The sequence below is a fragment of the Meleagris gallopavo genome, chromosome 4 (genome assembly GCF_000146605.3).
Source record: "Meleagris gallopavo isolate NT-WF06-2002-E0010 breed Aviagen turkey brand Nicholas breeding stock chromosome 4, Turkey_5.1, whole genome shotgun sequence".
Classification (NCBI taxonomy): Eukaryota; Metazoa; Chordata; class Aves; order Galliformes; family Phasianidae; genus Meleagris; species Meleagris gallopavo.
Window position 1 is genome coordinate 38,675,472 of NC_015014.2, and position 20,616 is coordinate 38,696,087.

At 40.3% G+C, this 20,616-nt stretch overlaps 1 long non-coding RNA gene across 1 annotated transcript in view; it reads left to right on the forward strand.

Annotated features, from left to right (window-relative positions):
- The window catches only part of LOC116216568, a 114,279-nt gene extending 98,212 nt beyond the window's left edge, over window positions 1-16,067 (forward strand). The window contains exon 5 of the long non-coding RNA XR_004159620.1: window positions 15,337-16,067. This is a non-coding gene — a long non-coding RNA (uncharacterized LOC116216568). The remainder of the gene's footprint in view (window positions 1-15,336) is intronic.
- The last annotated feature ends 4,549 nt before the right edge of the window (window positions 16,068-20,616 follow it).

The window sequence follows — 20,616 nt, forward strand, 5'->3', positions numbered from 1 at the left end:
AGGGGTACTAACGGTTCGCCGACCCCGGGCAACGTGCAATCCAAGAGAGGAGGAAGGGCAGAGAGCTAGCAGATAGTTTTAACAAAGAGAAAACACAAAGACAGCGATCTGAGGAGGAATGGTAATTTACCAAATTAACCAAATCAAACAAAACGAGAGAGACAAGAGTATCCAAAATGCGAGTCAAGCCATAATAGTGCGAGGGAAAGCACGTGTTTTTCTCCGCAGCGAGCTGAGACGGCTGAGTCAGGGCCAGAAGGAAAAGGCCGAGGTCCTCCGGAGATGCCATCTCTACCCTCCCATCAGGATACTCGCAGTGCCTATAAGGGGCAGTAAATGGGACCAGAACATTAACTAACTTCCGCTGGTCCACATGATGTTCTGATGTGGAATACTGACAACAAAAAATCACCAACCCACAGCACAGAAATACTTTTGTTGCTGTTTTGTTTTAAAAATGTGAAAGTACAAGGGTCTTTTCCAACAGTGGTTTGTGTGTAATGTACTTGATGGGGATTAGGCAATTTCAGAAATCTGTTTCAACAGCACTCTGCGCATTACAGGAGCCATCAGCCTTCGCATTATGCATCAGAGGACACGACCTGGTTTCAGATGGGACAGGGTTGATTTTTTTCTTCATAGTGTCTGGGATGTGCTACGTTTTGGCTTTGGGAGAAAAGCCATGTTGGTAACACACTGACGATTTAGTTGTTGCTGAGAAGTGCTGTGCATATATGCCAAGGACATTTCATTTTCTCAGCTTCTTGCCAGTGAGAGGGATTGGGGGGGCATAAGGAGTTGGGAAAGGACAGAACCAGGAGAGCTGACCTAAACTGGCCAAAGGGGTATTCCATCCCTTATGAAATAATGAGGAAAAAAAACCCAAAAAACAGCTTGATAAATGGTGGAGAGTTGGCTGGTTGGAGACTGGCTGGGCATCAGTCAGCAGGTGATGAGCAATTTTATATGTATATATATGTATATTTATATAATATATATGTTTTAATCTATATATCTTCTTACTTACTATTATTCCCCTTTCTCTTCCTTTTCTGTCTTAGTTTTTGTATCTCAACACACCAGCCCTGCTTTGTTGATTTTTTTTTTTTTTCCCCTTGATTCTCTCTCCTATTCCACTGGGAGTGGGTTGGTAAGCAACAGTGGTGTGGAATGCTAGAAGAAAGAGATGCCATCCAGAAGGACCTGGACAGGCTTGAGAGGTGGGCCCATGCCAATCAGTTCAGCAAGTTCAGCAAGGCCAAGTGGCCTTCCAGTACCTGAAGCTGGGGAGGGGCTTTTTATAAAGGCATGTAGTGACAAGGAAATTCTCCAATGCCTGGTTTAAATACAAATTTTCTACTAAAATGTGGGACAGAATCTCTGAAGTTTATATAAGTAATGCTGTTGTCACATCAGTAATAGGTACCTACTAGCTGTTGTAATTCATGCATTATTTAAAATTCATAACATGTTTTATGATCTTGTAAATATTTCTTAAAAAGTCAAAGATAAGCTGCTAATTGGACACATCTTTCTTCTCACTGATAGGGTCTGTAGAGGATAGAAGATATGTTTTCTGCAGATCCTCTGAGGACTTGCTTTAGGAATACTCTGATCCAGACATATACTGCTACTCTCAGAAAGTATCTGTGTCCTGACCTGGGGCTGTGTGAGACTCCGAGCGGAAATTAGGCTCCTCACTATAGGAACTGCTCCTTTTGTTTTTAGAATCTGATTTTGTGGGTGGCAACTTCTTTTAATAGAATAGTCAACAAGTACAGAAAAAGCATTTAAAAAGCAAATCACAGTTGGATCATTTTTACCCTGGTTTATTCAGGAATTTTTTTACCCTAGTTTCTTTGATGTGCTGCATATCCCCACCCTATATTTTATCTATTTCACCTCCTTGGTAAGGTGACCCTGCCTCCTTGGATACAGATCCCCATCTACTCACTCCACAGCCGAAATCGGGAATTCCCCAACAGATCTCATCCCCTGTGCTTAGCTGTTGAGGAATCACCATGCCCCAGGTAGCTATGCAAGCATACAGATGGGTTTTAGTTATAGAACTGATTAACAATTATATATGTGTATGCATTTCCATTTTATAACCAACACCATTTGGTTGATTGCCTGTTTGCATATTGTATCTTTGCAGTAAGGAGGAAAGAAGAGTAGAGAACATGGGAAGAGAGGGGATAACATGGGACTCAAGGGTCCTGTCTATCGAATGCTGCACTAATTGCTTGTAAAGTAATATCACTAGCTGGTGGGTTCTCTAGCACTCCTGATTTTACTCCATCTGTAACTTCATAATTAATTGATTTCCTCTAATTTTTAAACTTTAAAAATTTGAATTGGTGACTTTGAATTTAAAGTACATCTACAGTCAGAATACTAGGTATTGTGGTTTTATTTAATCCTTTTTCTTCATGGAGTTTATCTGCTCATAGCATGTTTTCATATTTTTCCAGCTGCAGAATCAATGCAGGTATGGCAGAACAAGCTGTATGCCTTTGTCTAGTGCATAATAGAGCTGGCTGGAAGACAGTCATCCCTTTTCACAATAGCCTTTGAGATTTTTAAACTTGTTTTCTTGTTTCTCAAACTAAAATTGCTTTCAAAGTTTTGTGGAAAGGAAAATGAATTACTTTAAAGGTCAGTTTGTATGTTTTCATAATAGTTATGGAAGTAATAGGAGGAAAAAGGAAAATAAGTCAGCCCACGATTGATTTACTTTGCAGTACTTTACCAGTGGTACACAACTCTCTTCAGATCACAGACTGCAGTTTATAAAATGTATTTTATGCCTCAAAGGTCTGGAAGAACCCAACAGGATTTAATCCACAAACCTGCTCTATGACATGCTGTTTGATTTCCTCCAATGATTTTCAACTTGCTTCTCCCAAAGTAATCAAAAGATACTTATGGTTTTCAGTGTTGATACATGATAAAGAGTGAAACTGTGTGCTTCTTTCAAAAGATACTTTCTTTTTAATACCAAAAATAAAAATAAAATACACGATTGGGAACCATAATGGACTAACATTTGAGTAAAAAGATATTTTAACTATTTAATTTCACCTTTTTCTATTTTCCTATGATTTGTTCTTCTGTAAGCATATTCTCACAAATATGGCAAATTGTCCTCCTGAGGACAGAAGCATTTGGGGTTTTTAAAAGTTTGGTTAAAGACCTTCTAAGAACTTTTCAGTCAGGGAGAAAGTGATAGCTGCATTCTATCGTCTTAGCCATTTATCCATCAGAAACTGAACTTTTGGTAAAAACTTGTAGAGTTTAACTGGCTTTCTTTCCCACTTCTATTGTTGTCTTAGCCTTCGTGCTTGCTGTCACAGCACCAGGGAAGGAAGCTTACTGTGCCACGTGCAAGCAAGCCTTTTGCAATTACTGTTGCTGACATGCAATGTATGTGCTTCAAGTGCACAAATAATGTCTGTGGCTCTGGCACAGTCCTGGATTCAGGACATCAATTCAGCTTTTCAAAAGAGTCCAAAATTTGTGCAGTATACTGATGTGCTTTTAATTCTATTTTGTATGAATTTGCAAGGCCAGTAAAGCCACTGTTTCCTCTCATGCTTTGCAAAGGAAGAAAATAAAAGAATGGCTGGCTCCTGGAGATGCAGGGCTGGTCACTTGGAAACTTGGAAATTGCCATCAGCAATTGCTGGTTAACTTTCTTGGTGTTATGACTAAGTTTTGAATTCAATGCCATCACGAAACCTTGGTGCAAAAACATAGGAATCATTCCCTTGACTCAGCACAGGTGATGTATTTGAAGTAGCTGCATAGTGACAGTAATACTGCCTGGGTCTGAACAAAAGAAAGGTCCCCACTGAGTTACTGCTAGTATTTGCACCTCCGTAAAGCAAAGACATTTTCAGGAGCAAATCCATCAGCATATATTGTCTAGAGGATCAAAGGATTCAGGCTTCGTATGTTTAATATTAAAAAAAAAGGGCTTCTCTCTTGCTTTTCCTTTAGCACTGCTGTAAGCTGTATCTGAGAGCTTTCAAATGCTGTACATTTCCTAGCTCGTAAGCCTTCTTGAGTTTGGTGATGCTGAATATTGACAGGAAATTTGGATTTCATTTTACAAATCACGTTCTTAATGCTGTGTTGAAAAATCATATATAGAAACATGACTAAATGCCCTGCTATAAGATGTGCTTTTCTCTTCTCCAAGATAAAGCATGGGCAGTGAAGTGTCTTCTCATAGGAAAGTTTAAGGGCTTTTATTAAAAAAATACTTAGTGGGGGATATATGTATGTAATTATATAGATATTGATTCTAGATAAAGATCGAGGTATAATGATTCACAGTTTTAAAGCCCACCATAAGCAGAATACAAGCTTGATGTGGTTGAAGTAGTTTATGTTGCTAAGGATATATTGTCTGGTTGTAGTCCAACTAAGCGATGATCAAGGAATGAATAACTGAAGCCGTGTTATTATTCATCAGATAGAAGTCCCTTGCCAATCAGAGATAGTAAGCATAATTCACAGAGGTTGCTGTGTGAGAATTTAACTTTAGGAATCAAAATAGTCACAAACTGAATGAATAAACGTCCAGTATTTACTGTGGATGAAGAGATACCTTGAATCCAAATTCATGGAAATATTTTCTTATGCTCAGCAATAAAAACTGTCCCTTATCTGGGGTCAGTCTTATCTGCTGTCCATTGTCCGTCTTTCAGCTCAGCTGTGATGTTTATGTTGTTGAAGCTTCGTGGTGAAAAATAGCAGAAACTTGAGGTGTATCACAAAAGCTAAGATTACAGCTGTCAAATGAACCAAAAACCTAATGTAAACTTTAGAAATTGTTCTATGGCTTGCCTTTAAACACTAAACCAGTGCCCCTAGGTGTTTTTGGCCTCTGAACCCTTTGCAGCTGGGAGAGAGGAGTAAGGATGTTTCCTCCATAAAGTAATTGAGAACTCAGATAAGGCAAATTACCAGCTCAGGTGCCCTAGTGAAGGGTCGATGCTTTGGTTAATGGTGTGACCAAGTCTTGTATGCTACCCACAACTAAAGAAGCAAGATACTGCCACAATACTATTCCTTAACAAAATGACATGTTCTACTTCCAGATTTAATAGATCCTTTCATGTTTTCTTTTACAAAGTAATATGGGGACATAGGATAAGCATAAGGACGTGCTACTGTTTTCAGGGATATTGCATGCCAGGTTTAAAAATGTATTTACAGAAGCTTCTGCAATGGAAGAGACAGAGGTTGAGGGAAAGGGGGTATGCATAACTCAAATTATCCAGAAAAAGGAAATAACAGATATGTTTTAGGATTTGTCTGTTCTAAGAAATGTATTTGTTTGTGTGGACTAAACAAGGTTAGACTGGAGAGATCATTAGGTTTGGTGCTCTGCAGAAACTCCTTAGAATAAAGCTATCCACAGACCAGGAATGAGTTTAGCTCATTCTCTATTTTTAATTTGGTTGCCTGAATGCCAATAAGAAAAAACAGGCACTGTAAGCATGTCAAATCTGCATCTCTGTAATTGTATGTCTCTGCAGCAGTCTACTGTAGTAACTGAAGCAGATCTCCACTTCTGAGCACCTGCCATGGCTGCCTGCGTTGTGCTGGGGAGTGCATGAATATCTGGAAGGCTATGTGCTTTCCTCCTCTTGGACTGTTTAGCCAGCAACTTCTGCAGCTTATGGTTCGCCACTGCTTTGTGTCTCACGCAGTCACTTAGGCTATGCAGTAACTGTGCATGCTTTTCTTCTTGTTTATTGTGTAGGTATAAGAGGCTGTAAGTAAGCAAGCTCACAGTTGTCATCATTTCTTTTCCTCTTTCCCCAAGCATAATGCTTCACTTGTTCTCCTACACTTTGCTTTCTGTTGTCCAAAAGCAAGGAAAACCACGGTGCTGGAAAATCTTGGGTTAAAACTTTCTTCATTGCTGCTGTTATTGCAAACCTACATCTCTCTTTTTCTCTCACTGTATCAAACACTCATAGCAGGGACAAGTTGTTCTTTGCATCTATGCTTTTCATGCCTTTACAGAATCCAAAGTGTAAGTGATGCTGAAAATCAGCTGCTATATTTTAGACTGCAGGATTTTTCTGTTTATCTGAATGAACTTACCGAAGACAGATGAGCCTGATCCTCTTTGTCTTATGTGTGTCTATGGGGCTAAAAGCTTTGAGAGAAGGAGGCTACCATAAGGGAGGAATTCAGTGAATATGCCTGTGAGAGAATATATATTTATTGTATTTAAGCTTGCAGCTGAAAGAAAAACACTTATTTAAATAAGAGTAAAGGGAAGGAGAGCCATGAGATGTTAAGCTGCAGACCATGGCCACACAAAGCAGCAGTGCAGAAAGCCCTGCTGAGCCAGTGCCTGCAGAGCGCGTGCTGCCAAGTGGTGCCGGCTGTGGCTGCTGACTGTGGACCACTGATCCATTGGATGAACAGGGCTTGAATCAAAAGAGAGGAGACAGTCTATGTCCTTCCCCTCTCCTCCCCTTTGCTAGCTGCCACCATTTCCTCTACTGTACTTACAGACAGACAGACGGGCATGCACATATGTTCATATGCCTGTCTTACTGTGATTCATTTCCAGTGAGAGAGATGAGGGGAAAAAAAGTCTTCCAAGGTGTTCAATCATAATATGTCAGATATTCATACAGAAACAATACAACAACACACACACACACACAAAAAAGATAACTGTATTTATTTCAGAATGTATTCTTTTGATAACAGTTAAGAGGTCTTTCATGTGCTGAATCACAGTAACAAAGAGATATGCATGAACTTCAGCTGCAATACTAATTGCTAATTGTGAATAACTTCCAGTGTAAGAGCATTTTGGAGCTTGAATAGGCAATTCCTGATTCATACAGACAGCTCTGAGGATTTATGCCATAAGATGGCTTTGCAACACTTGTTCTGAGCACAGTCTAAGTAAGGCGTATAGATTGATCTGTATTTGCTTGATTATAAATAAAATGGACAGCTTATACTTAGTATACTTTTCAGGCATGCATCTGAAAGTACATAAAGAAAACCAATGTTTAAATTGCCTAATAGCATCTCCAGTTAGGTTTTTGAGCTGTGTGGCACTGCTGTGGATGGGGAATATTATTAGCATTGTGGACAGAGTGGAACACCTACATCCCATGCAGCAGTGTTTTTCCACAACTTTTCAGTGCTTTTTGAACTTGGAAGTGTCTTTTTTAATCCCTTTAAATTGTCATTAGATTTTTTTTCTGATCAATCTTATCTAGAGTATGACTAAATGAGATTAAGTAACTTCATTTTTCTATCATCAAGTTAATCAGAGTGTACTGTACTACCACAGTGCTATTCATTAGTGTTTCAAAAATAAACAGTACAATGCATTTCTTTTAAAATGTACTCACAATGCAAATACAGAATATCTGATGGGAGGGTGAGATTGCACTGTCTGTTTACACTGTAATTCCATAAAGGAAAACAATGAATTAAGTAGTTAAATGAAGTTTAAAGATCATCAGAATTTTCTGTGGCATTTCCTTTTAGTCTTGGTTTTCATGTGATGTGAGGCCAGTGAGGTGTATTTTAAGTGCTGGATCAGAGGCAAACAAACCTACAGTATTCCTTATCAGCAGAAAAGCAAGTCCTGTATGAGACATCTCTGTAAGAGACAATAACAATTCACATTTCAAAATTGATAAGCAAGATATTTGAAAAGTGAACTCACGTGCCTGGGAGTTACTTATAAACCGCATTTAACCAGGAGTTTCAAGGGCTTCTGAGTGGTGGCAGGATCCCAGAAAGGAAACAAATATATATAATCAGTTCATAATCTTCAAAATTAGCCACTTATGTACATTCCAAGATTTTTTCATAGAAAAATGTGATCATGGGCAAGTTGCTGATTTCCTAACTAGAGAGAATGAGATCTTGGCCTTCCTTGTTGAGATAAATAGTAAGTCATGGGAGACTTCTTGATTTTGATAAACATTTACAGTTTTAAGAAAACTTTAATCAGTGACTATCTTGATAGCAGTATATATATTAAGAGAATTGCAGGTTAGTTATGTTTCAGTTCTAGTTTGATACTTAATTATACTGCTTATCTTCCCAGAAACATTTCACAGTAATACCGTTATAAAATGCAGTTTCCACTAGAGTGAAAGGCTGACCCAGGGAATACTGAGGAGATCTACTTCAATTAACTCTCAAATGATATTGGAATATGTCACATGGAGCAGCCAATTGCTTGATATGTCCCAGCCCAGCACAGGCCACTCCTAATTAGCTGGCACGACCCTACAAGCACAACCAATGGCCTGTCCATTCACGCCCCCTGCATCATTAAGAACACAGAGGTAATTGTTTATTGCTGCGCAAGCTATTTGCAGCAATTTCTAGCAGCATAACTAAGGAGAAATAAATTCTTTCAGACTGGTTTCTAAAATTCCTCTAGAGTGACTAGATGCATTTTCAGTTTTAGGACTTTGTTAACTGTTATTTAGATAAAAATTTGACTTAATTGCTTTTAACGAGTTCCACTGTGTGTGGAAAATATGAAAAAAAAGAAACATAGTTCTGTAGCTGTGAGAGAAGAGATGAATTGATTTTTTTCTCACCAGCAGCCTTTTGGCCTATTCCTTTTTCCTTTCTCAGTAACACTTCTTGCCTGGGGCTGCTCTGATGGAGAGTACGGTGCAAGAGTGGCAGGCAGAGAGTACCTCCTCTTCTCTAGGTTCAGGTCCTGGGAACTTAAGCAACACCAACCAAACTCCATAGTCTCAGGGTTTATCCCTGCCTAGGAGAAGCAATAATGCTTTCTACACTTACTGGGAGACAACAGATCTCTGTATCTTTAGTGAGGAGTTCTTGAGGGCTTGCTTTATGCAGTAAAAGAGGAGCATCTGCATACAAGGAGTGCATTCTTTCTTCATCATCCATCCATGGTTTGTTCTGTACAGAAGAAAGCATGCACAAAATGTTTGTATGAAATAGAGACTAAGCCCGATGTCTGTATAGAGAAGTGTTAGAAGAAAGAATAGTGTCTCCTTTTCCTCCCAGCACTGTGCAGGCTATGCAACAGAGCTTCCAGGCCAGCATTACAACAACCAAAATCATAAGGTATTATACTAAGTCTACATATGCTTTGCTGTATGTTGCTTCTGATGGTCACAATGCAAAGTTTGGCTTAATAAAGCTTAAAGGTACTTGGAAAAGAGGAAAAGGAAATCAAAAAGGAAATACTGAGTGTAAATGACAAAAAGATAAAGATATTTCTCATACCCTTGGATCTCTCTGGGCAGCTGCTGGAACTTATTTTGGGGGGGAATGTTCAAAGCCTTTAAACTGGAGGTTGTGACAAACAGGGAAATCCTTGGATATGTAGAGTCATTACTTATTCCACAGCTCATAGAATCATAGAATCATAGTATGGCCTGGGTTGAAAAGGACCATAATGATCATCTCATTTCAACCCCCTGCTATGTGCAGTGTCACCAACCACTAGACCAGGCTGCCCAGAGCCACATCCAGCCTGGCCTTGAATGCCTCCAGGGATGGAACATCCGCTACCTCCTTGGTAGTGAATGGTGTGACACCACCCTCTGTGTGAAAAACTTCCTCCTATTGTCTAACCTAAACCTCCCCTGTCTCAGTTTAAGACCATTCCCCCTTGTCCTATCACTATCCACCCTCATAAGCAACTGATCCCAATCCTGTTTATATGCTCCCTTCAAGTACTGGAAGGCCACAATGATGTCTCCCCAGAGCCTTCTCTTCTCCAAGCTAAACAAGCTCACTTCCCTCAACCTTTCTTCATAGGATAGGTGCTATAGCCCTCTGATCATCTTAGTAGCCCTCCTCTGGACCCGGTCTAAGAGCTTTATGTCCTTCCTGCAGTGGGGGCCCCAGGCCTGGATGCAGTAATCCAGATAGGGCTTCACAAGAGCTGAGTAGAGAGGGGTGATCACCTCCATGTACCTGCTGGCCCCTTTTTTAATGTAGCCCAGAACACAGCTGACCTTCCAGGCTGCAAGCGCACACTGCTGGCTCATGTCCAGCTTCTCGTCTACTAGGACCCCCAAGTCTTTCTCTGCAGGGCTGCTCTCCAGGAGATCTTCTCCCAGTTTGTATAAGTACCTGAGATTTCCTTGACCCACTTGGCCTTGTTGAACTACATTAGGTTTTCGTGGGCCCACTTCTCCAGCCTGTCCAGGTCCCTCTGAATGGCTTCCCTTCCTTCCAGTGTATTGACTGCACCTCTCAGTTTGGTGCATCCTGAGGGTACACTCGATGCCATTATCTATGTTATTGATAAAGATGTTGAAGATCCCTGAGGGACACCGCTTGTGACCAGCCTCCACCCTGACACAGTACTATTGATCACAACCCTTTGGTTGTGTCCAGCCAGCCAATTCTTAATCCATCAAACAGTCCATCCTTCAAAACCTCTCCAATTTAGAGAGAAGGATGTAGTGAGGGACCATGTCAAAGGCCTTGCAGAAATCCAGGTAGATGGCATCCATCGCCTTTCCCCCGTCCACCGAAGACATCACTCCATCATAGAAGGCCACCAGATTGGTCAGGCATGATCTGCCCTTGGTGAAGCCGTACTGGCTGTCCCGAATCACCTCTTTATCTCGTATGTGCCTTAACATAGCTTTTAGGAGGATCTGCTCCATGATCTTCTCAGGCACAGAGGTGAGGCTCACTGGCCTGTAGTTCCCTGGATCTTCCTTTCTCCCTTTCTTAAAAATAGGAGTAACATTTTCCTTTTTCCACTCACTGGGGACTTCACCAGACAGCCATGATTTTTTAAATATGATGGAGAGAGCAGCTCGGCAACCACATCAGCCATCTCTTTCAGAACCCTAGGATGGATATCATCCAGCCCCATGGACTTATACATGTTCAATTTCATGAGGAGGTCTCAGACCTGTTCCACTGTTACAGTGGGACAGAAACCACTCCCCACACCCTCACATAGAGGCTCATAGTCCTGGCAGACATGGGAAACCTGACCACCTGTGAAGACTGAGGCAAAGCACTTGAGTACCTCAGCTTTTTCTATGTCTGAGGAAGCCAGCTCCCCATTACTTTTCATCAGAGGGGAACACTCTCCTTGGCCTGTTTCCTCCTGCCTATGTACCTGTAGAATCCCTTCTTGTTATCTTTCACATCCCTCACCAAATTCAGCTCCATCCCTCCAGTTATAGGGAATGATGAGGAACTAAATATGATGGGTCAATGGATTAATACCTGGTTCCGAGCCTGGTGTGCCCAGCAGGGGTTTGGGTTTTTCAACTTCTGCTCTGTTTGCACAAGACGAGGCCTGCTGGCAACCAATAAGAGTAGCTTCTCCCATCGGTGGAAAGAGGTCTTAAGATGGGAGTTGGGAAGGTACATTGGTAGAGTTTTAAACTTGGTACAAAGTGGGGTGGGGGTGTAACTGGGGTCACTAGAATGGAGCCTGTATGTAACATCCCAGTCCTTGTAGGAGAGGGATGTGCTAGTAAGTCCCCACAGTCTTGTGTCTTGGTGATCGAGGAGGATGACTCACCCTTTTGTAGGAAGAGCACAAGGGTTGGTATGAGGTTGGTGGCTGTGGAAACACCTGAGTATGATCATGAGGGTATTAGGACTACTGCCACTCAAAAGGAGGCTCAGGTGCCTTTACACTAATGCATGCAGTATGGGTAATAAACAGGAGGAGCTGGAGGCCATTGTGCAGTCGGAAAGCTATAATATAGTCACCATCACGGAAATGTGGTGGAATGACTCGCACAGCTGGAGTGCTGTGATGGATGACTTTTCAAAAGAGATAGGCAAGGCAGGAAAGGCAGTGACGTAGCCCTCTATGTTAAGAAAGAATGTGAATGTATGGAAATCAATGATGGTGATTATAGGGTTGAGAGCTTATGGGTCAGAATAAAAACAAAGGCCAATAGAACTGATATTATCATGGGAGTCTGCTACCAGCCACCCAACCAGGATGAAGAGATGGACAAGACAATTTATAGACAGTGGGGTGAGGTCTCAAGGTCTCTCCCTCTTATTCTTGTGGAGAACTCCAACGTCCCAGACATTTGCTGGATTTATAATACAGCAGATAGGAAACAGTCACAGAGGTTCCTAGAGTGTATGGGAAATGACTTCCTGACGCAGCTGGTGAAAGAGCCAACAAGAAGAAGCAAAACCCTGGACCTGCTGTTTGTTAACAGAGAAGGTCTTGTGGGGGATGTAAAGGCTGGAGGCAGTCTGGGGCATAGTGATCATGAGATGCTAGATTTCTCAATCCTTGTTGAACTACAGAGGGGAGTCAGCAAAACTGCCACCGTGGATTTCCAAAGGGCGGACTTTATCCTCTTTAGGACCATGGTTGAGAAGGTCCCTTGGGAGGTAGTTTTGGAGAACATGGGAGCTCAGGAAGGCTGGGAATACTTTAAGGAAGTAATTTTAAAGGTGCAGGAGCTGACCTCCCCAAGACAAGCCAACAGGCAAGGAGGCCAGACTAGCTGAACAGAGACCTTTGGCTGGAACTCAAGAACAAAAGGAAAATTTACAGTCTCTGTAAGAGTGGGTGAGCTACTTTTGATGATTACAGGTATGTAGTGACGCTGTGCAGAGAGAAAATTAGAAAAGCCAAAGCCCACCTAGTACTGAACTTGGCCACTAAGGTAAAGGACAACAATAAATATTTCTTTAAATACATCAACAGTGAGAGGAGGGATAGGGAGAATCTCCAATCATTGTTGGATGCCGAGGCAACTTGATGACCAAAGATCAGGATAAGGCTGAGGTGCTTAATGCCTTCTTTGCCTCAATCTTTAATAGTAAGACTTGTTACTCCCTGGGTGCTGAATGGCCAGGTCCAAAGAGTTGCGGTCAATGGAGTTAAATCCAGTTGGTGGCCGGTCATGAGTGGTGTCCCCCAGGGTCACCGTGGGTACTGGGGCCGCTTCTATTTAACATCTTTATTAACGATCTTAATGAGGGCACTGAGCGCGTGCTCAGTAAGTTTGCAGACGACATCAAGCTGGGAGGGAGTGTTGATTCTGACTGAGTGGAGAAGGGTACTACAAAGGAACCTGGATAGACTGGATGGATGGGCCATGGTTAACTGTATCAGTTTCAGTAGGGTCAAGTGTCAGGTCTTGCATTTTTGTCACAACATCAGGCAACCCTACAGGCTTGGGGAGGAGTGGCTGGAAAGCTGCCTGGTGGAAAAAAACCTTGGTGTACTGATGGACAGTCGGCTGAATATGAGCCACCAGTGTGCCCAGGTGGCCAAGAAGGCCAATAGCATCCTGGCCTGTATCAGGAATGGTGCGGTGAGCAGGACAAGGGAAGTAATCCTGCCCTTGTACTCAGCATTGGTGAGTCCTCACTTCGAATACTGTGTTCAGTTTTGGTCACCTCGGTACAGAAAGGACATTGAGGTGCTGGAGCAGGTCCAAAGAAGGACAACAAGGCTTGTGAAGGGCTTGGAGAATATGCCCTACAAGGAGAGACTGACAGAACTGGGGCTACTTAATCTGGGGAAAAGGAAGCTGAGGGGAGACCTTATTGCTCTTTTCAAATACCTGAAAGGTGCTTACAGCAAGAGTGGGGTTGGTCTCTTCTCACTGGTGACAGATGACAGGATGAGGGAAAATGGGCTTAAGTTGTGTCAGGGTACATTTGGGTTGGATATCAGGAAATACAGAAAGGGTTGTTAAGCACTGGAATAGGTTCCCCAGGGCAGTGTTTGAGTCACCATCCCTGGATATGTTTAAGAGCTGTTTGGATATGGTGCTCAGGGACATGATTTAGCTGAGGGTTACTAGTTAGGGTAGTTTGGTTAGGTCATGGTTGGACTCGATGATCTTTAAAGTCTTTTCCAACTTGAATGATTCTATGATTCTATGATCTGCGCCTTGTCTTTCCTAATCCTATCTCTATACACATGGACAACAGCTCTGTATTCCTACAATCAGTTCCATCTACCAGTTCCTTATAATTTTTCATGTCTTTCAACCAAAAGTTAGGTTTTCTGATTTTTCTAGTATCTTTGTGCAGCACAATTAGACAGACTTCTGCAAGTCAGACTTTAAAACTGTGGGAGCATTTGCTCTGAGCTTTCAGAAGTAAGTGAAGCTGTGTTTAAAAAAGAGAGGGGAGATTTTTGTTTGTTTGCTTTAAAAGCCTTCATATACTTGCTACCTGCCTCAGGCAGTATTTTAAGTTTGGTTTGTTTCTATTATTCTTGGGGTGTTGTTTCTTTTTTATCTCTGTCACAGGCAGCTTTTGTTTTTTCCCAGCCTCACAACCAAACTACCACAGATGATTTACTCAGTCTTTAGCTTTCCAGATTTTAATTGCTGATGTTAGCAATACAGTGTTCTTGTATTAGATTACATTTTTATTAGATCTGATGGCTGTACTTTTTTCTTAATTTCTGTATTGTGTTTTGAATGCTGGTATAATTAGTTCAGTAGCAATCAGATGTGAGAAGTTGAAACACCCATTCAGTCAAGCTAAAAAGAAAACCTGTCTTGGACAATGCAGGCTATGCATGTTGAGTTTTTGTTGCGGTGGTAGTGATTTCTTTTTTGTTGTTGTTCTTTTTCACAGGGTTTTTTTTCAGTGTGCCCTGAGAATAGTATTCTTTATTTTTATGTTAGTTTCTGATCTCTCTCATGTAGCTGGAGCACTTGGAAAGGTCTGTAGAACAAACTATGTTTATTCTAATTAATTGTATACAGCCAGATTTTCCTATTTATTTGTTGGTTTATGGCACTACATTTGTAGGTCCACTTTGAGAAGATGATGAGCACTATCCCAAAGACGACTCATTTCATGATTAGAATTAATATTCCTCTATATTAAGTCAACAGGTATTTGTTTTTTCTCTAACCTCACTTGCATCTGAAAAGAAGTGAAGTTTTCTGGAAGTCATTCAGATTGTTCTAAGAGAAAACAAACAAACAAATGAGCACACAGCAAGCAATCTGCTGCAATTAATATGAGAGCTGTCAGGAGGGTATATCTTAATAGGATCAACTGACAATGCTGTTCCAGGGTTGAATTTAAAGTTTCAGTTCCACAGAAGAAAATGACATGCTGATTATCAATTCCATTTCAATAACAGCCTTCATTTAGGAAAGATGAGTTTATTTATTTTCTAGATAGGTGAGAAATAAAACCTGTTTTTTCCTCGAAGGAGCTAGCTCAAGACTTTAAATTATGGTGGCTGAAATGTTAGGGAAAAGTAGAAAGCTTACAACAAACACCGACCAGCTGCTTCTGCTGTATATTTAATATGTACAATTCTATTAGATTGGTTTATTAATATATCTGCAGGTATCTTGCAACAGGAGCCAGATGGCTCGGGAAATGGAAAAATGGCATAAAAGAGTTGCAAGTAACAATCTACTGAAGATCAGAAATAGCCACGTTATGTTGCCTTCCGAAGTCTATACAGTAACCAGTTTAAATGAACCTGGACAGTGGGTCTCACTTCAGCAACCAGTGCTGTAACATCAGATCTCCATGAGCATTTCTTCCGTATGACAAGAAGAAACAAAATGTGTAGAGCTGCAGACAGGTAATGGGTTCTCTAAGAATCTCTGTAAATGGAAGTGGATCAGGGTCCAAACCTGGACTCTGAAACAGAACCATGGCCATCCCAAACACCTAGGGGCATACTGAACACCTGCCAGGGGACCACAGCCTAAACTGATCTGCACACACAGTAATACAGTAGGCTGCATATTGAAATTTACATGATTGACTCTATGGTCCTGAATTGTAAACTGAAGTGAAAACCTAGGCAACAAATATTAGGAAAAAGTAAGTGCAAGGCTTTGTGCCTGCTTGTAGTTTTATTTTCTAAAAGTTTAGTAGCTTGTTGTTTTGAATTTATGAGCTATAAAAATTGGCATTATTAGGTACCAGCAGACAAAAATGTGAGAAGTTGTGGTGCTGCAGTTTTAATAAAGCTGGCATAAAATAAGTGATACAGATGCAATACAAACCTGATCCTATTTTCTCTGTTTGATGGGGTGTATGGGGCTGCTGAATCATGGCCTGAACTTCTGATTGATCACCTGAGGTAAGCAATAAGTCAGCCACAGGAGCACAGGTGGAGGCAATTTACCTGTGCTGCAGGAAGGGGTGGAGCCTGGCTCCATCTCTTCTAGACCCATTTAAGAGCTGACTGAGAGTGGGGAAGGATCGCTTCTGGAGATCTGCTCCACTGGAGTTTACTACGTGAGCCTAGGATAGGGTGAGTGTCCTTTTTTTTTTTCCTACTTTAGTATAATAATTACATCAGCCAAACTCCTGGATATACTATATCATCTGTATGTTTGTTGATTGTACAATTGTATCATCTGTATACTCATTGATTGTACATGGGGGCTATAAAGAATTAGTATAGCATTTATTATATGGCCAAACATGCAAAAAACCCTGCCTTGTTTTAATGGTCAGAGCATGCTGTAGGTATATTTGTTCAGAAACCTCGCCTGTGTACTGCTATTACCTGATCATTCAGATAAGATGATATGGTCATAATATGCCTTACAGAAGATGCCTTACGTAACTCCTGGTTTCAAGCATCAAAAAAAAAATCTATTGGTCTTAGAAAAGCTGTTCAGGATGGTCCATGAATGTACCCATGACACCAAAACACTAATTTCCGTGATCAACTTTTACATGGGCAGATAGTAACAGGACAAGGGGAAATGGTTTTAAAACAGAAGAAGGAAGAATCAAATTAGATGTTAGAAAGAAGTTCTCTATTCAGACAGGCAGTAGAACAGGTTGCCCAGAGAAACTCCTTCCCTAAAGGGGCCAGGCTGGATGGGGCCCTGGGCTGCCTGATCTGATGGGTGACGTATCTGCCCACAGGAGGGAGGTTGGAATCAGATGATCTTTAAGGTCACAGAAACAAAGAATTGTAGGAGTTAAGTGACCTCTTGAAATCCCTGAGTCCATCCCTCCTTCCGACTCAAACTGTTCCATGATTCTGCAATCTCTGTATCTCTCGTAACGTTATAAGTTTATTTGTACCTCACAGCTCAGTTTTTAATAATCCTCTCTGATGGCCATTTAGAACAGTGGCCTGTTGCTGAACCTCAAATTTGAATAATTCCCCAGGTCTCTTCTCAGGGTGTCTGTTAAAATTTAAGCTCCTCATCCTTGAATGCTAATGGCGATGGATGTCAAAATAACTATGGAGTCTCTTTCCACTAATTACTGCTTTGGGATTTGTCCATGTGCTGGTGCTTAGTTGTGTTTGTAGGTTTTTTTTTTGTTTTTTATTTTGTCGTTTTTTTTTGTTTGGTTGTTTTTTTAATTATAGTTTGTTTGCTAAGTTATTCCTCATGCATTGTTGCTGCTAGACCAGTAGGTGACACTGAAGCCAGAAAATCCTGAGTTTCAAACTGGAGCAGGGAAGAGGCTGGATGTTGAGTAAATACAAAACAAAAAGGAAGAAAGTGAAAATGCCTCTGCTACAAAATTGTAGTTGTTGAGAATAAATCTGTAAAAGCACATCAGCCTTGCACTGTGAAAATACTTACATCATCTTCTAATACAGTTAGCGGAATTCTGGAGACCATATTAGAAAATCAGAAAACAGCATCAAGAAATATTCTTCTTAATAAGGTCCAGTACAAGAATAATTCATTAGTTCATTTTCTCTTTCACGTCAGGGGGTCTTTAACACAAAAATAAAAGAAATCCAAAAGAACACTTCTAACTAGGTAACTGTGAAACTAGGTAGATGAAAGGCCATGGTAAAAAGTCAGCTGATGTATACTTATAGAGTAAATGATGTTAAACATAGAAACAAAGGCTGGGTCCTTAATTGGTTCAAATAGATTTATCTCCATAGCTTCCTTGAACCTGTAGAATTTTACATTTGCTGAGGGTTTCATTCAGTATGAGTACAAATATCTATAAAAATAAATCGCATAGAAATTGTAAAAAATTAAGGCACTTCTTATGTAATGCTTTTAAAATCTCAGTTATTTCATGGAATAAAATAATTATTTGACAGTACTGATTATTTGACAGTTGTACTAATAAAGTTAGATTAAAAGTTTAGTTATTAAAGTTATTGCTAACAGGACTAGACTGTTAGTAAGAACTGTGTAGTGAAACCAAGCTGAAAGACTTTAGAATATAAAAGCAGTTATTTCAAGTCCATGATTACATTGTCTTGTAAGAATTTAGATAGAAGAATCAGATCTAGAGTATTTAATCTAAATTCAACAAAAAAATATTTCTACTATGCATTGACTTCTAACTTGATTTGCACAAGGGAACAAATAACTACCATGTCTAAAAATAATTAACTATGCATATATTTAGCATGCTCTCCAGCTGTCAGAACTGTTTGAGTTACATATGAAATAAAATGGAAAAAATATCATGGAAAAAATAAAAATAATAGAGCAAGAAGGTCCTTAAAATTGAGTATATTTGCTTATAGTATACTCAAGGTGAGGTTTAAATCAAATGTTTTGCTTGGGGAATAACATATTCAACTTCATAAATTAATCATAAGTTCATTCTGTAAATGCTGCAGCTGTCCTTCATTCATGCTAGGTGTCTTACCTACAGAGAGTTCTGCAGCTGTCTATGTAATGTCCTCCAGCTGGGGGAAGATGGCCACTTTTTTCTCATCTGTTAGCAACTTCTGATCATTTACTTCAGTTACTCTTAACAATTTCTAAGGAAAGCCCGTGATGTCCTTTAACTTTCCACCCCTCTCTTCTCTCTTGGTATCAATTATCACACATCTCTTTTAGTCTGTCCCTTGCTTTTTTCGATATATCTCTTCACTATTCACACATGGCATTACTTCATTCTCTCCCTCATGAGTTACTCAGTCACTTCTAATGCATGAGAGGAAAAAAGGCTTTTCACGCTGCCTGCTGTTATATACATTTAAGGGACTGTATCCATGGCAGAGAATAAAAAATATGTTTGGGGCAATTAAATTTACTAGTGAAGCAGAAAGTTGTCCTGACTGCAGGGCCACATGGCCGTAATCCTTCCCAGAGCTGAGAAAATCTCATCATTCGCTGGAGCCATGGGGAGCTGAGAGGCTCTGAGCGCTTTGCAGAAGCATACCATGAAATTTATGGAGAAGCCAAAGAATATATAAATATTACATATAAATATTTTTTGGCTGACTTCATGTAACATTCCCGTTGTCTTTTAGGGACCTACAGATTTTATGACGCTGCCTTCTTCAATGCAGTACCAGTGGTAACATAAGGAGAGGAGAGCTTTGGCAAAGCACGAGTTAATAGAGAAAATGAGAAAAGTGAGGCCTAGCTTTTACTAATTCCTCTGATGCCCCATGCCTAGCTTTGCCACTGGCTACATCAATAGCATTGCCCTGTTCTTCAGTCATGAACAGTTAAGCCAAACAATCATAACTATGGCAGTAGAAGTGCTATAAATGCAAACAAACATGCTAATAATCCTACCCATTTTTTTGGTAAATAGTCTGAAGTAAAGCCATGCTCAGGTGATTAGTCATTATGCAAATAAGTGGAATCACATCTCAAAGTGCCATATCATTTTGTAGTCTGAATTTGTTAATAAGCTAATCATTGTGCATAATAAAAAGGATTTTTAAAATATTTACACATGCACAATAGATGACTTTCAATCTTTTATCAACTTGGCTGCAATAGAGAAAATCAATTAAATGAAATGCCCAGTTCAGTACTATGGATTAGTAGTAGCTTGCAGAGATTTCAGTAAAATAAAATTCTTCTAAGAAGAAAATCCTAAACTGATAGACTTCAGGGATTTTTTATTTATTTATTTATTTATTTATTGTCTTAACTAACAGGCTTACGTATTTTCAAATGTTTCAGTTGATTTAAATGTTCCACTTGTGTGTTCCTCTTCCTGTCTATCACTGTCTTCACCAAATAAGAAATTCATGTGCTAACACAGAATAAAACTGTAATTCCTTAAGTTACACTGAATTCTTGAAAATGTTGAAAAGCAAGAGAAATTTTTATAATAAGCAACATGATACTAGTGCAGTAGAATTTGTTCAGAATTAGTTAGTTCCTGCCAGACAGCTGCTCCAAACCACCTACCCACTAAAATTCTGCTTTACCTTCCTTCTGAAAAGTTACATAAGTTACTCCATCCAAATGAAAAGAAGCTGAAATGTATCTTCATTGAAATTCATTCTACATTTTTCATCACCCTCTCCCTCAATGTGTTGGTGACAAACAATGGACAAAGTGTCCAGTGTATCTCTGCATTCAAAATATTGAATCCTAGAATCATAAAATGGCCTGGGTTGGAAGGGATCCCAAGGACCATCAAGTTCCATCCCCCTCTGCCACAGGCAGGGCCACCAATCTCCAGATCTGGTACTAGACCAGGTTGCCAAGGGCCCCATCCATCACGGTCTTAAACACCTCCAAGAATGGAACATCAACAGCCTCTCTGGGCAGCCTGTCCAGCACCTCACCAATTTGTCTATAAAGAATTTCCCTATGACATCCAATCTAAACCTTCTCTTCTTGAGCTTAAAACCATTCCATGTTGGCCTATCACTGTTTACCTTTGTAAAAAGTTGACTACCCTCCTTCATAT